Source organism: Mirounga leonina, unplaced genomic scaffold, assembly GCF_011800145.1.
Source record: "Mirounga leonina isolate KUSES-001 unplaced genomic scaffold, KU_Mleo_1.0 Mir_176, whole genome shotgun sequence".
Lineage (NCBI taxonomy): Eukaryota > Metazoa > Chordata > Mammalia > Carnivora > Phocidae > Mirounga > Mirounga leonina.
Window position 1 is genome coordinate 42,066,795 of NW_023270454.1, and position 13,445 is coordinate 42,080,239.

Here is a 13,445-nt window from a genome sequence, read left to right on the forward strand (position 1 = left end):
TTTGTTCTTTTCCTCTGCTTTTAAATTTATTTTGTATTTTTTGTTATTCCATTTTACCTCCACTATTGGCTTATTATTTATACTTATTTTTAAATGTTATTAGTAATCACTCCCAAAATTACCATAAATGTTTTAATTAATTAGTCTACCTTCAAATATTTCAGTGATATAATTGTATACTATACTTTTAGTGTAAGAACTATACAACAATAACTCCCCATTCATCCCTATCATTCTTTCTTGCTGTTGACATTATGTTTTCTTTTTCTATATGCCATAAGCATATAATACATCGCTACTATTTTTGTTTTAGGCCAGTGTTTAGCAAACTGGACAGCAGGGCAAATCCTGAATATTAATTACTTTTACAAATGAAATATTGTAACACAACCCTTCCTCTTTGTTTATGTATTGTCAGTGGTTGCTTTTACACTACCATAGCGGAGTTGAATGGTTGTGACAGAAACTACAGTCAAAGAACCTAAAATATTTACTGTCTGTCTTTCACAGAAGTGTGCCAACCCCTGCATTAGGCAGTTATCTTTTATAGTCACTACAGGAGAGAAAAGATGAAATTAACATCTACTTTCATTTATACCATTTATAGCACTCTCCATTTCTTTTTGTAGACCCAAGTATCTCTCTGTTATGTCATGCATGAAGAGCTTCCTTTAGTATTTCTTGCAGTGCAGGTCTGATGATAATGAATTTGTCAGGTTTTATTTGTCTGGATAAAAGTCTTTATCTCTCTTAATTTTTATACGTTATTTCTACTTTGTATAAAATTCTGGGTGATGTTTTTCTTGTTTCAGAACTTACAAGATGTCACTTACATACTAACAAGAAATCCAAAATATTTTCTTATTTTTGTTACTCTATATGTAATTTGCCTTTTTTTTTTTTGCTTTGCTTGCTTTAAAATTTTCTCTTTATTTCCATTTTTCAGTAGCTTGAATATGATATACATAGAATTTTTTGGTTTGTTTGATTTGCTTATTTGTTTATTGGGGTATGTGGGTCTCATTATTGTGGTATTTGCTGAACTTCTTGGATTGGTGTCTTGATACTTAATATTTTTAGAAAATCTTAGGCCATAATCTCTTCAAATACCTATTCTGTCTTTTTCTTTCTTCTGAGATTCAAATAACACATATATTTTGTTTGGTATTGTATCACAGCTTTTGAATGCTCTCATGCATTTTCACCTCTTTTCTTTGTGTTTCAGTTTATGTAATTTCTATTAGCCTCTTTTCAAGTTCACTTATTTCCTTGATGGTATCATATCTACTAATGAGATTGTTAGAACCATTCTTCATTTCTGTTTTTGTTTTATTGTTCCTAGGATTTGCATTTGATCATTTCCAATAGTTTCTATCTCTGCTCAAATTCTCCATCTGGTCATGCAAGTTATCCACCTTTTCCATCAGAGTCTTTAATATATTCTAATAGTTCCAACATTTGGGCTGTATATGAATCTGGTTCTCTTGATTGCTTTTTCTCCCTCTTTTTCTGCTGACTATTTTTATTTGTCTTCATCTTCGTCTTTGTGTTCATCTTTGTGTTCATCTTCTTTGTGTGGTGTGTAGGATAGTACAGTATGAAATAAATAGTACTTATGTGGGTGCCTGGGTGGCTCAGTCGGTTAAGCGACTGCCTTCGGCTCAGGTCATGATCCTGGAGTCCCGGGATCGAGTCCCGCATCGGGCTCCCTGCTCAGCAGGGAGTCTGCTTCTCCCTCTGACCCTCCTCCCTCTCATGCTCTCTGTCTCTCATTCTCTCTCTCTCAAATAAATAAATAAATAAATAAATTAATTAATTAATTAATTAATTAAAAAAAATAGTACTTATGCCTGGAAGGGGCATTTCTCTTTTTCTATTAAGCCTTTAATTTGAGTCAACCTAGTCAGTAACTGACCTGGGTTTGGGTTTTGTTATTGCTGTGGCGAACTTCAGTGCATCACCAGTTTAAAATTCCTCTAGCATTCATTTGTACTTAGAGTGGGGTTTGGGTGGCCAGAGACTTTGTTCTCCACTCTCCACTTAAGGCTTTTCCTCATAGCTTTTACCTAACAGGTTTATTGTTCATGCTTTTATGCCTCCCCTGGTGGTAGGCTGCTGCTAGTAGTTTCCTAGTGTTTGCTGGACTGGTAGTTGGGATTAGAGACATTCTCTGTTGTACTATTTCAGCCTTGATTTTAGGCAAACTCTGTATTCTTGGGTCTTGGGAATAAAGCTTTCTCAGCAGTCCTGTCCTTCTCTTAGCACTAGAGGATCAGAGGATCTCTGATGATCTGATCCCAGGAAACTTCTCTGTGCCTCTCTTAATTACAGTGAGTCTTCACCTGTGCCCTGATGGCAACAGTCTGCAATTTTTGCTCTGTAGGGAGGGGGACCCAAGTGGTGTGTCTTCAGTGACTGCTGGCTCCCCTCTCGCAGGCCTGGATCACCAAGGGATGCTTTATCCAGATTCCCAGTTTGTTTCCAATCTTTCTCATGAGCATCTGGTGAGGATAAAGAAAAGTCTGTTAGTGAATGCACACTACTCTTGAATTTATGGCTTTCAGTATCTCTGTACTTTCATAGTAGCCCTTTCAGTAAGTCATTACATAGTTTGACTGAATTCTTATTACCAGCTTATGTGAGGCCTGACATCTCTTCCTTCTGTGGAGGGAAGCTCTGTTCCATGAAGGCATTTGCCTTTTCATAGATTTTAGGCTAGTTGGATTCTCTGAGACTTCTGCTCTCAAATTAGTTAAGGAAAATTTGTGATTTTATATATTCAGCTTTTTCTTGAGTTTATAGTGGGAATAATAGTCTTTACATTTTTGTATAAACTGAAGCCGAAAGTTTCTGTTACAAATATATTTCCCTAGTATATAATTTGTTACCTCATTTTTTTGGTATCTTTTACTTATAGAATATGTTTTTATTTTAATGTAGTCAGATTTATTAATATTGCCTTTATGGACTGTGCTTCTGAAGTCAGGTTGAGAAATATTTTGCATTCCATAGTTATAAATATGCTTTATTCTTGAATGGGAAAAAATGAGGCCATTGGGGAGAATATCCTCAAGTTTCTGTTCATACTTTTCAAATCATGCCTCATTTTCTCTTAACCCCCCTCCTCTCATTACAGCAGATTATATCATCTAATTTTTTCTTGCCCCATCAATTATCTCCCATTCTCCTTAATCTTCAATTTCTCTTTTGTTGTTCTGGCCATGTCCTTTCAGCATTTATATATGCTCAAGTGTCCCCATTCTTTTTAAGAAAACCCATCACTTTTTCTTTCTCTATTCTTTTATTTTCTCCAGTTGTATTGAGAGATAATTGACATACATCACTGATAAGTTTAAGGTGTACAGCATGATGGTTTGATTTACATATATTGTGAAATGATTACCACAGTAGACCTAACATCCATCTTCTCATATAGATACAATAAAAATAAAATAAAATAAGAAAAAAAGAAAAGAAACTTTCTCCTTATAATGAGAACTCATAGGATTTACTCTTAACAGCCTTCTTATATATCATACATCAGTTTTAGCTGTAGTCATCATGTTGTACATTACACCCCTAGTACTTACCTATCTTATAACTGGAAGTCTTTACCTCTTGACCACCTTCCTCCAATTTCACGACCCCTACCCTCTGCCTCTGGTAACTGCAAATCTGATCTTTTTTTCTGTGAGTTTGTGTGTGTGTATGTATGCGTGTGTGTGTGTATGTGTGTGTTGTCTTGTTTGGATTCCAGATACATGTGAGATCATATAGTATTTGTCTTTCACGGACTTATTTCACTTAGCATAATGCTTTCAAGGTCCATTCATGTTGTCACAAATGGTAGGATTTTCTCTCTCTTTTTTTTTTTTATGGCTGAATAACATTCCATTGTATATATAATTCCTCAATTTATTTATTTATTTATCTGTCTATGGACACTTACCTTGTTTCCCTGTCTTGACTATTGTAAATAATGCTGCTATGAACATGAAGGTGCAGATATCTTTTTCAGTTAGTGTTTTTATTTTCTTTGGATACATTTCCAAAAGTTGAATTGCTGGATCATATGGTAATTCTATTTTTTTTAAAAAAATTTGAGGATCCTCCATACTATTTTCCATTGTGGCTATACCAATTTGCATTCCTACCAACAGTTCCCACAAGGGTTCCCTTTTCTCCACATTTATGGCATCATTTGTTATCTCTTGTCTTTTTGATGATGGCCATTATAACAGACATGAGGTGATATCTCATTGTGGTGTTAAATTGCATTTCTCTAATGACTAGTGATGTTGAGCATCTTTTCATTTACCTGTTGGCCTTTTATATATCCTCTTTGGAGAAATGTCTATTCAGATCCTTTGCCCATTTTTTTAATTGGGTTTTTATTGATTTTTTTTATGTTAAATTGTGTGGGCTTTTTATATATTTTTGGATATTAACCCCTTATCATATATTTGGTTCACAAATATTTTTTCCTATTCCACAGGTTATCTTTTCACTTTACTGATGGTTTCTTCTCCTGTGTAAGTTTGATGGAGTCCTACTCATTTATTTCTGCTTTTTTGCTTATGCTTTAAGTGTCATATCCAAAATTCCATTACCAAAACCTATGTCAAGCTTTATTCCTATTTATTCTTCTAGGAGTTCCATGGTTTCTTACATTTAAGTCTTTAATCCATTTTAAGTTAATTTTTGTGAGTGGTGTAACATAATGGTTAAGTTTTATTCATTTTTTAAAATATTTATTAGAGAGAGAGAGAGCAGGGGAAGGGGCAGAGGGAGAGAATATCCAAGCAGAATCCTGCTGAGTGTGGAGCCTGGCATGGGGCTTGATCTCACAAGCCACAAGATTAGGACCTGAGCCAAATCCAAGAATCAGAAGCTTAACTGTCTGAGCCACCCAGGCACCCCAAGTTTCATTCTTGTACATGTGAATATCCAGTTATCCCAGCACCATTTATTGAAAAGACTGTCTTTTCTCCATTGAGTATTCTTGGCTCCCTTGTCAAATGTTAGTTGACCATATATGCTTTGGGTTATTTCTGGCCTTTTGATTCTGTTCCATTGGTCTATTGCTCTGTCTTTATGCTAGTACCAATGTTTTGATAACCATATTTTTCTAGTATAGCTTGAAATCAGGAAGTGTGATGTCTTCTGCTTTGTTCTTCTTTCTCAGGATTTCTGTGACTATTTGGGGTCTTTTGTGGTTCCATCTATGATTTAGGAGTGCTTTTTCTTTACTTTGGTAAAAAAAAAAATGCCATTGGAATCTTGGTAAGGATTGCATTAAATTTATAGATGACTTGTGATAGTATTGACATTTTAGCAATATTAATTCTTCCAGTCCATGAATGTGGGGTGTCTTTCCATTTATGTGCGTCTTCTTTAATTTCTTTCATCAGTGTCTTGTGGGTTTCATAGTAGAGAACTTTCACCTCCTTAGTTAAATTTACTCCTAAGTATTTTATTGTTGGTGCTATTTTAAATGGGTTTTATTTCCTTATTTCTTTTTTTTAGAAAATTCATTGTTGGGGCACCAGGGTGGCTCAGTCAGTTAAGCATCTGACTCTTGATTTTGGCTCAAATCATGATCTTATGGTCCTGGGATTGAGCCCCATGTGGGGCTCTGTGCTCAGCATGGAATCTGCTTGTCCCTCTCCCTCTGTTCCTCCCCCAACTCTCTCCCCCTCACAAATAAATAACTAAATATAATCTTTAAAAAAAATTGTTAGTATATACAATTTTGAATGCTAATTTTGTATCTTGAAACTTTACTGAATTCATTGATTAAATATAACAGTTTTTTTGGTTGAGTTTTTAGGATTTTCTGTTTATAAAATAATGTCATCTGCAAATAGAGAGTTTTACTCCTCTTTTCCAATTCTGATTCCTTTTATTTCTTTTTCTTGCCTGATTGCTCTAGCTGGGACTTCTAGTACTAGTTGAATAGGAGTCATGAATGTATGCTGCTTTGTCTTGTTCCTGATTTTAGAGGAAAAGTTTTCAACATTTCCCCATTGAGTATGATAACTGTGGGATTGTCATTTTTTGTTTTTATTATGTTGAGATATGTTCTTTCTATGACAAATTTGTTTAAGAGTTTTTATCATGAACAGATGTTAAATTTTGTAAATGCTTTTTCTGCACCTATTAGATGATCATATGATTCTTTTCTTTAATTCTATTAATGTGATCTATCACAGTAGATGGATTTGTGTATGTTGAACCATCCTTGCATCCTAAGAGTAAATCTTACTTGGTCGTGGTGTATAATGTGCTGCTGAATTTGGTTTGCTCATATTTTATTGAAAATTTTTGCATCTATATTCATCATGGAAATTGGCCTGAAGTTTTATTTTTTAGGAGTGTCTCTTCCTGGTTTTAGTATCAGGATAACGCTGGTCTTATAAAATGAGTTTGGGAGTATTCCCTCCTTTTTAATTTTTTAGAAGAGTTTGAGAAGTATAGGAGTGAATTATTCTATAAATGTTTGGTAAAATTTACCAGTGAAGCCATCTGGTCCTGGACTTTTTTGTTGTTATTGGGAAAGTTTTGATTACTGATTTAATTTTTTTACTGGTAATTGGTCTATTCATATTTTTTGTTCTTATTGATTCAGTCTTGTAAATTGTATGTTTCTAAGAATCTTTTTTCATTTCTTCTTGGTTGTCCAGTTTATTGTTATACAGTTGTTCATTATGATCTCTCTCTCTCTTTTTAAAGATTTTATTTATTTATTTGGGAAAGAGAGAGAGAAGAGCATAGAGGAGGGGCAGAGGGAAAGGAAGAAGCAGACTCCATTGAGCAGGGAGCCCAATGCGGGGCTCAGTCCCAGAACTCTGGAATCATAACCTGAACCAAAGGCTGACGCTTAACTGACTGAGCCACCTAGGTACTCTCATCATGATCTCTTATGGTCCTTTGAATTTCCATGGAATCAGTTATAGTGTCTCCTTCATCATTTATAATTTTATTGATTTGGGTTCTCCTTTTTCCTTGGTTAGTCTAGCAAGGAGTTTGTCAGTTTGTTTACCTTTTGAAAGAACCAACTCTTAGTTAATCTTAGTTAACCAACTCTTGGTTAATCTTTTCTATTTTTTTCCTGTTATTTATTTCATTTATTTCTGCTCTAATATTTATGATTTCCTTTATTATGATAACTTTGGGCTGTTTGTTCTTCTTTTTCTAGTTCTTTAAAGTGCAGGTTAAGTTATTTATTTAGAATCTTTCTTGCTTCTTAATGTAGGTATTTCTGCGATCTTCTTTCTTAGAACTGCTTTTGCTGCCTCTCACAAGTTCTAGTACATTGTGTTTCCGTTTTCATTTGTCTCAAGAAACATTTTTTTTTCTCCTTTAATTTCTTCTTTAATCAATTGGCTATTCAGGGTAGTGTTGTTTAATTTCCATGTGTTCCGTGTATGAATTTTCCAATTTTCCTCTTGTTTTTTATTTCTAGTTTCATGATGTTGTAGTCTTAGTCTTCTTGAATTTGCTAAGTCTTGTTTTGTGCCCTAACACATGGTCTATCCTAAAAAATGTTCCATGTGATCTTGAGATAAATATATATTTTGCTATTGTTGGGCATAATGTTCTGTATATATCTGCTGGGCCCATTTGGTCTGTAGTGTTGTCCAAATACATTTTCTTCTTCATTTATTCTTTGTCTAGATGATCTATCCATTGCTGAGAGTGGAGTATTAAAGTCCCAAACTCTTATTGTATTTTTGTTGATTTTTCCTTTTATCTTTGTTTTTGTTTTTTTTTGTTTTGTTTTGTTTTATTTTGTTTTAGCTTTGTTTTTGCTTTATATATTTAGATGCTATAATATTGAGTGTATATTTACAATTGTTGTACTTTCTTGATGTATTAACCCCTTTATCATCAAATAATGACCTTCTTTGTCTCTTTTTACCATTTTTAATTTAAAGTCCTTTTTGTCTGATAGAATTATAGCTACCCCTGCTTTATTTTGGTTACCATGTTCTTGAAATGTCTTTTTCCATCCCTTCATTCTCAGTCTGTTTGTCTTTAAGGCTCAGGTGAGTCTCTTGTGGACAGCATATTGATGGATCTTGTTTTTTTTAAACCATTCAGCCATTCTATGTCTTTTATTGGAGAATTTAATCCATTTTCATTTAAAGTAATTATTAGTATGTGAGGAGTTACTTTTGCCATTTTGTCAATAATTTTCTGGTTGTTTTGTAGATCTGTTGATCCTTATTGTTGTGTTTGTTTGTTTGTTTTATCTTATTGTCTTTTTTGAGTTTTGTTTTTTTGGTATTTGTATGCTTTGACTTTTTTGTCATACTCTTTTGAGTAATTACTACAGGATTTCTTTTAAGATCTAAAAGATCTTAAACTTACATTTTAAGTTTAAATTTAAAAATATATTTTAGAAAAATCTAAAATATCTTAAACTTATAACACTCTAAACTGGTAACAACTTAACTTCAATAGAGTTTGTAAATTAACACTTTTACTTCTCTTCCACCTTGCAGTTTAGGCTATTGCTATTACAATTTACACATTTGCTTGTTTGTTTAATAGTGTTCCTAATAAGAGATCATTGTTGTGATGAACACTGGGTGTTATACACAACTAATGAATCATTGAACACTACATCAAAAACTAATGATGTACTATACAGTGGCTAACTGAACATAAAAAAAAGATCACTGTAGTTATGATTCTTTTAACTGCTTTTTTTAAACTTTCTAATTAGGGTTTTAAGTAAATTATGCACAACTACTGTCAGATTGCAGAATCTATCTATGACTCTATATTTACCATTAGATATCCAGTGAGATTTATACTTTTTATATTTTTATGATTTAATTAGTGTTGTTTTACTTTCTCTTTTTTTAAATATTTTATTTATTTATTTATTTTTTTTTTTGCGAGAGAGAGAGAGAGAGAGAGAGAGAGTGAGCATGCATGCATGATTGGGGAAGGGGGACAGAAGGAGAAACGGACTCCCTGCTGAGCAAGGAGCCCAACAGGGGGCTCAGTCCCAGGGTCCTGGGATCATGACCTGAGCCAAAGGCTGACACTTAACTGACTGAACCCCCCAGGCACCCAGTGTTCTTTTACATTCTTTCGAAGAACACCCTTCAGCATTTTTTGTAAGGCAGGTGTGGTAATGAACTCCCTCAGCTTTTGTTTGTCAGCAAATTCTTTTTCCTTACTTTGCTTCCAAAGGATAGCTTCACCAAGTATAAAATTCTTGGTTGACAGTTATTTTCTTTCAATATTTTGAATATGTCATCACATTCTCTCCTGGCCTGAAAAATTTCTGTTGATAAATCTGCTAATAGTCTTATGGTGGTTCCCTTGTATGTAACTTCTCTCTTTTCTCTTGATGCTCTTAAAATTTTTTCATTGTCTTTGTCTTTTGACAATTTTAATTAAATTACTATGTCTCAGTGTAGCCCTATTTAAGTTTAACCTCTTTAGAATCTTTTGGGCCTCATGGATCTGGATGTCCATATCTCTCCCCAGGTTCAGGAATTTTTTAGCTATACTATTTTACATATACTTTCTGCCCCTTTTTCTTTCTCTTTTTTTCTGGCATTTTCATAATGTGCATATTGTTTGTTTTTATTCTATTCTATAATTTATGTAGACTTTCTTCACTCTTTTTCATTATTTTTTTCTTTTTCCTTTTCTGACTGGTAATTTTCAATGTCTTATCCTTTAGGTGAGTGATTTTTTTCCTTTTTTGCATGGTCAAGTCTTCTTTTAAAACTCCCTGTTGAGTTATTCAACTCAGTTATTGTATTTTTCAACTCTAAAATTTCTATTTAATTGCTTTTTAGATGGTAGCTATTTCTTTTTTTTTTTTAAGATTTTATTTATTTATTTGAGAGAGAGAGAATGAGAGACAGAGAGCATGAGAGGGAAGAGGGCAGAGGGAGAAGCAGACCCCCTGCCGAGCAGGGAGCCCGATGTGGGACTCGATCCCGGGACTCCAGGATCATGACCTGAGCCAAAGGCAGTCGCTTAACCAACTGAGCCACCCAGGCGCCCAGATGGTAGCTATTTCTTTATCAAACTTCTCATTTTGTTCATGCACTGCTTTTCTAATTTTATTTAGTTGTGTGTCTGTATTTTCTTGTAATTCACTAGACTTCTTTAGATGATTATTATGAACTCTTTGTTTGGCAGTTCTTAGATCTCCATTTATTTAGGGTCAGTTATTGGAACTTTATTAATTTCCTTTGGTGATGTCATATTTACCTGATTTTTTGTGTGTGTGATCTTTGTATCCTTATTAATTCTATCTGGTTATTTGAATAATTGGGCTCCTCTTCTAGACTTTACAAGTTTTCTGTGGTAGAGACAGCTCTTCAACAGTCAGCTCAGTTCGGGTTTCCGGGTGTCTTCTGGTAATGTCCTTGGGCAGGTGGGGCCTGCTATTATGCTCTATTTTTGGGCAAGCTCTGAAGGGGGTGTGCAGGTTAAGTGCCACTGGCTGAAAACAGTTGGATAGTATTATGGGCTTTGTTCCCTACCCAACTGAAGCTGTAGGATGGGCTCCATGCTTGCCTGGATTCTCTGGTGAGGCTTACTAGATGGTCAGGACTGGGTTTAATATTTGGTAGTGGGTAGAGCTATGAATTGACTTCCCTGACTTGGCAGGGCAGTTAGGATGGGACTCAGGACCTTTAGAATTTATTTTGGGGACCTGAATCAAGCCAAAGTGTGCACTGAATTAATTCCCTGATCCAGTGAGATAACTGGTTGTGCTCTACAGATAGGGGAAGCCACAGGCTGTTCTCTCTGTTCAAGTACCACTGTATGTAGGACTCTAGAATGAGCTATGCAGCTTCCCACATGCTCTGGTTAGGTTCCTTGGTTGGACAGACTGAAAATTGTATTCAGAGATAAGTGGGGTTACAAATTAGATTCTGTGCCCAGGAGCAGTGGGAGAAGCAGCTCTAAAGCCATAAAGCTTTTTATTTGTTGTCTTAACTCAAGACAACCCCCACCCCAAGTTTCCTGAATAAACATGGCCACTAGGTTTGTTCTGCAAACTGATTGGCTCTGCCTGCCCACCTCTCAGCTGAAGTGCCACAGGGCCACACAGCTTCCTGGAATTGCCAGCCGTTCAGGTTGGATGGAGCTGGAAGACACTCTCTACAGTATATCTCAGCTCCCTTGCCTAGGCAGTAGGGGAGGGGCTGCTCTAGGCTACTCTCCATTTCCCAAACAGGTTCTCTGGTTGAGAGGAATGGGAGCTAACCTCACCCTTGTCTGTGAATTAATCCCCTTGTCTGTGTCTAGCATGGGAACACTTTATACTGGCTTTGCTCTGGGGGTGATCCGCTCTGTCTGCCAGACTCTTAGTTTGAGTACCATAAGTCTGCAAAGCTTCCAGGAATTGTCATCAGAAGATATTCTTGGCTCCCTTGCCTAGGCAGGAGGAGAAGGTGCCACTGCAGGGTAGCCTCAATTTCTCAAACAGGCTTTCTGGTTGAGAAGGGCTGGGAACTACTCTCTCTTAATTTAATGACCTTGTTTACTTGAGAAACACCCATTAAGTAGGGTGATCATGTCATTCCCTCAGTTGTTCTTCTCTGCAGCTCTTCCTGTCATTGCCAGTGCCTTTACCAGCTGACTTCTCTTCTTGCTCCCCTGAATGGTTTTGTGCCTTAAGGTTCAGCCTTCAGTCATCCCTTTTTCTCACTACATGCACTTGCTTTCAGTGAATTCATGTATCTCTTTGACTTCAACTATTAGCCAATGATTTCCAAAAATATACTTTTACAGCCTTAATATCTCTCCTGAAATCTAGACTCATGTGTTGAACTGTTTTCTTAATATTTTAAGACATTTCAAAAACAAAATGGTTAGAACTAAACTCATCATCCTTGACTAAAATCCCTCCTTCTTTATACTCCAGATAGTTAATGGTCCATAATTTACTGCTTTTTACCTGAAATTCCTGTCTTTCATCATCTCAATTCTAAATTATATCTAATTCCATTACTAAGGCTAGGTAATTCCATTTAATAAATAGCCCTTTACCCTAAATAATTTTCTTTGGAGTCCAGATTCTCTTCTCTAGTCATCTGTTTCTATTTTGACCTAGATTCTCTTTATTATTTTATTTTCCTAAAATATTAAAATAACCTCCAAACAAGTTAGTTTCCTTATTAAGTTTCCACCTTCTAGTACATTCTCTACTTCGACATCCAGTACACTTTCTAAAAATCAAATAGAATCATGTCACTCTCTTACAATAGGTATATTTAATGTGGCTTCTTTCTGCACTAAGAATTAAGTTTAGTCTCTCTAGCTGACTTTTTAAAATATATCTGTGGAAAAAAATAATAAAATAAAATAAATTTGTGGTATGTAAAAATTTAAATCTATTCTTGTGCATGATCTCTAAACCAAAAAATTTCCAAAAAGACACAGAAAAGGAACTATTGTACTTAACCATAACCATAGGTAAATGCTGTATTTACCACCTAGAAAATGTAGTGGTTTTCTAGAGTTTTTCTAGTAATATAACTGATTCTTTCTGAGGAATGTCTTTTGTTAATAGGTGTCAAATATGAAATTTGTCCTCAAATGCAACAAAGGTAGACTGAAAGTGAATAAAATCAGAACAGTTGTCCTATGATCCATGTCTTATGTATTTGGCTTCATTCTCTGTGAAACTGAATTTATTTTTCAGTTTTGAATGGGTGAGGTATGCCTATAATGGGACCATGTTAGTGTTTGTAGGCATCTTCAGTCCTCTCCATCCACCCAAAAATGCATACTCACTCACACAGAGAGTTGACATTTATTTTGTTAATTATTCACCATAGTGTGCTGAGCTGTTGTTTTGCTAGGATTTACCCATATTGCCTTATTTAGGTCTCCTTTTCAATTTTTAAGATAACTGATCAAGATTAGGGGTTGGGTTTTTGGTGAAGAAATATGAGGAAGTTAACAAAGTCCTTGTGTCCAAGTCCCACATGCATGGCAGTCTTTCATAGATATTATCCCACTAATGCTAATGAATTTGTCATAGAATGTGGTTCCATGAATATGTGTCTGTCCTTATCAGAAGAGACTTCTAAATTTAAATAGTCAAAAAAATAGAAAGCATTATCTTAATTCAAAATATAATTTTCAAATCGATGGATTTGGTCTAATTGATAGCACAATGACCTTTACCCCAGGCTTTTATTCTTGGTTGTATCCTGAGTAGCCAATGTGTATTTATCTGCAACTTTATTATAATATTTTCTAAAGATTCAAGATGCTTTCTGGATTTAATTTTTGCTAGATGATCTTGAAAAACCCGAGCAGAATTACAAATGAAGCTGCTTTGTTAAAACAACAAAGACTTAGGCTGTGGAATTGTAAAGTTGCATTATTCCAAACCAAACTTGATTGTCACTATCTCTTTAAACAACATTGGGCAGACATTTAAAGATTTT

General features: G+C 34.9%; 1 protein-coding gene across 1 annotated transcript in view; it reads left to right on the forward strand.

The window, feature by feature from the left end:
- INPP4B (inositol polyphosphate-4-phosphatase type II B) overlaps positions 1 to 13,445 on the forward strand; it is a 543,837-nt gene that overhangs the window by 152,983 nt on the left and 377,409 nt on the right. The window lies entirely within an intron of this gene.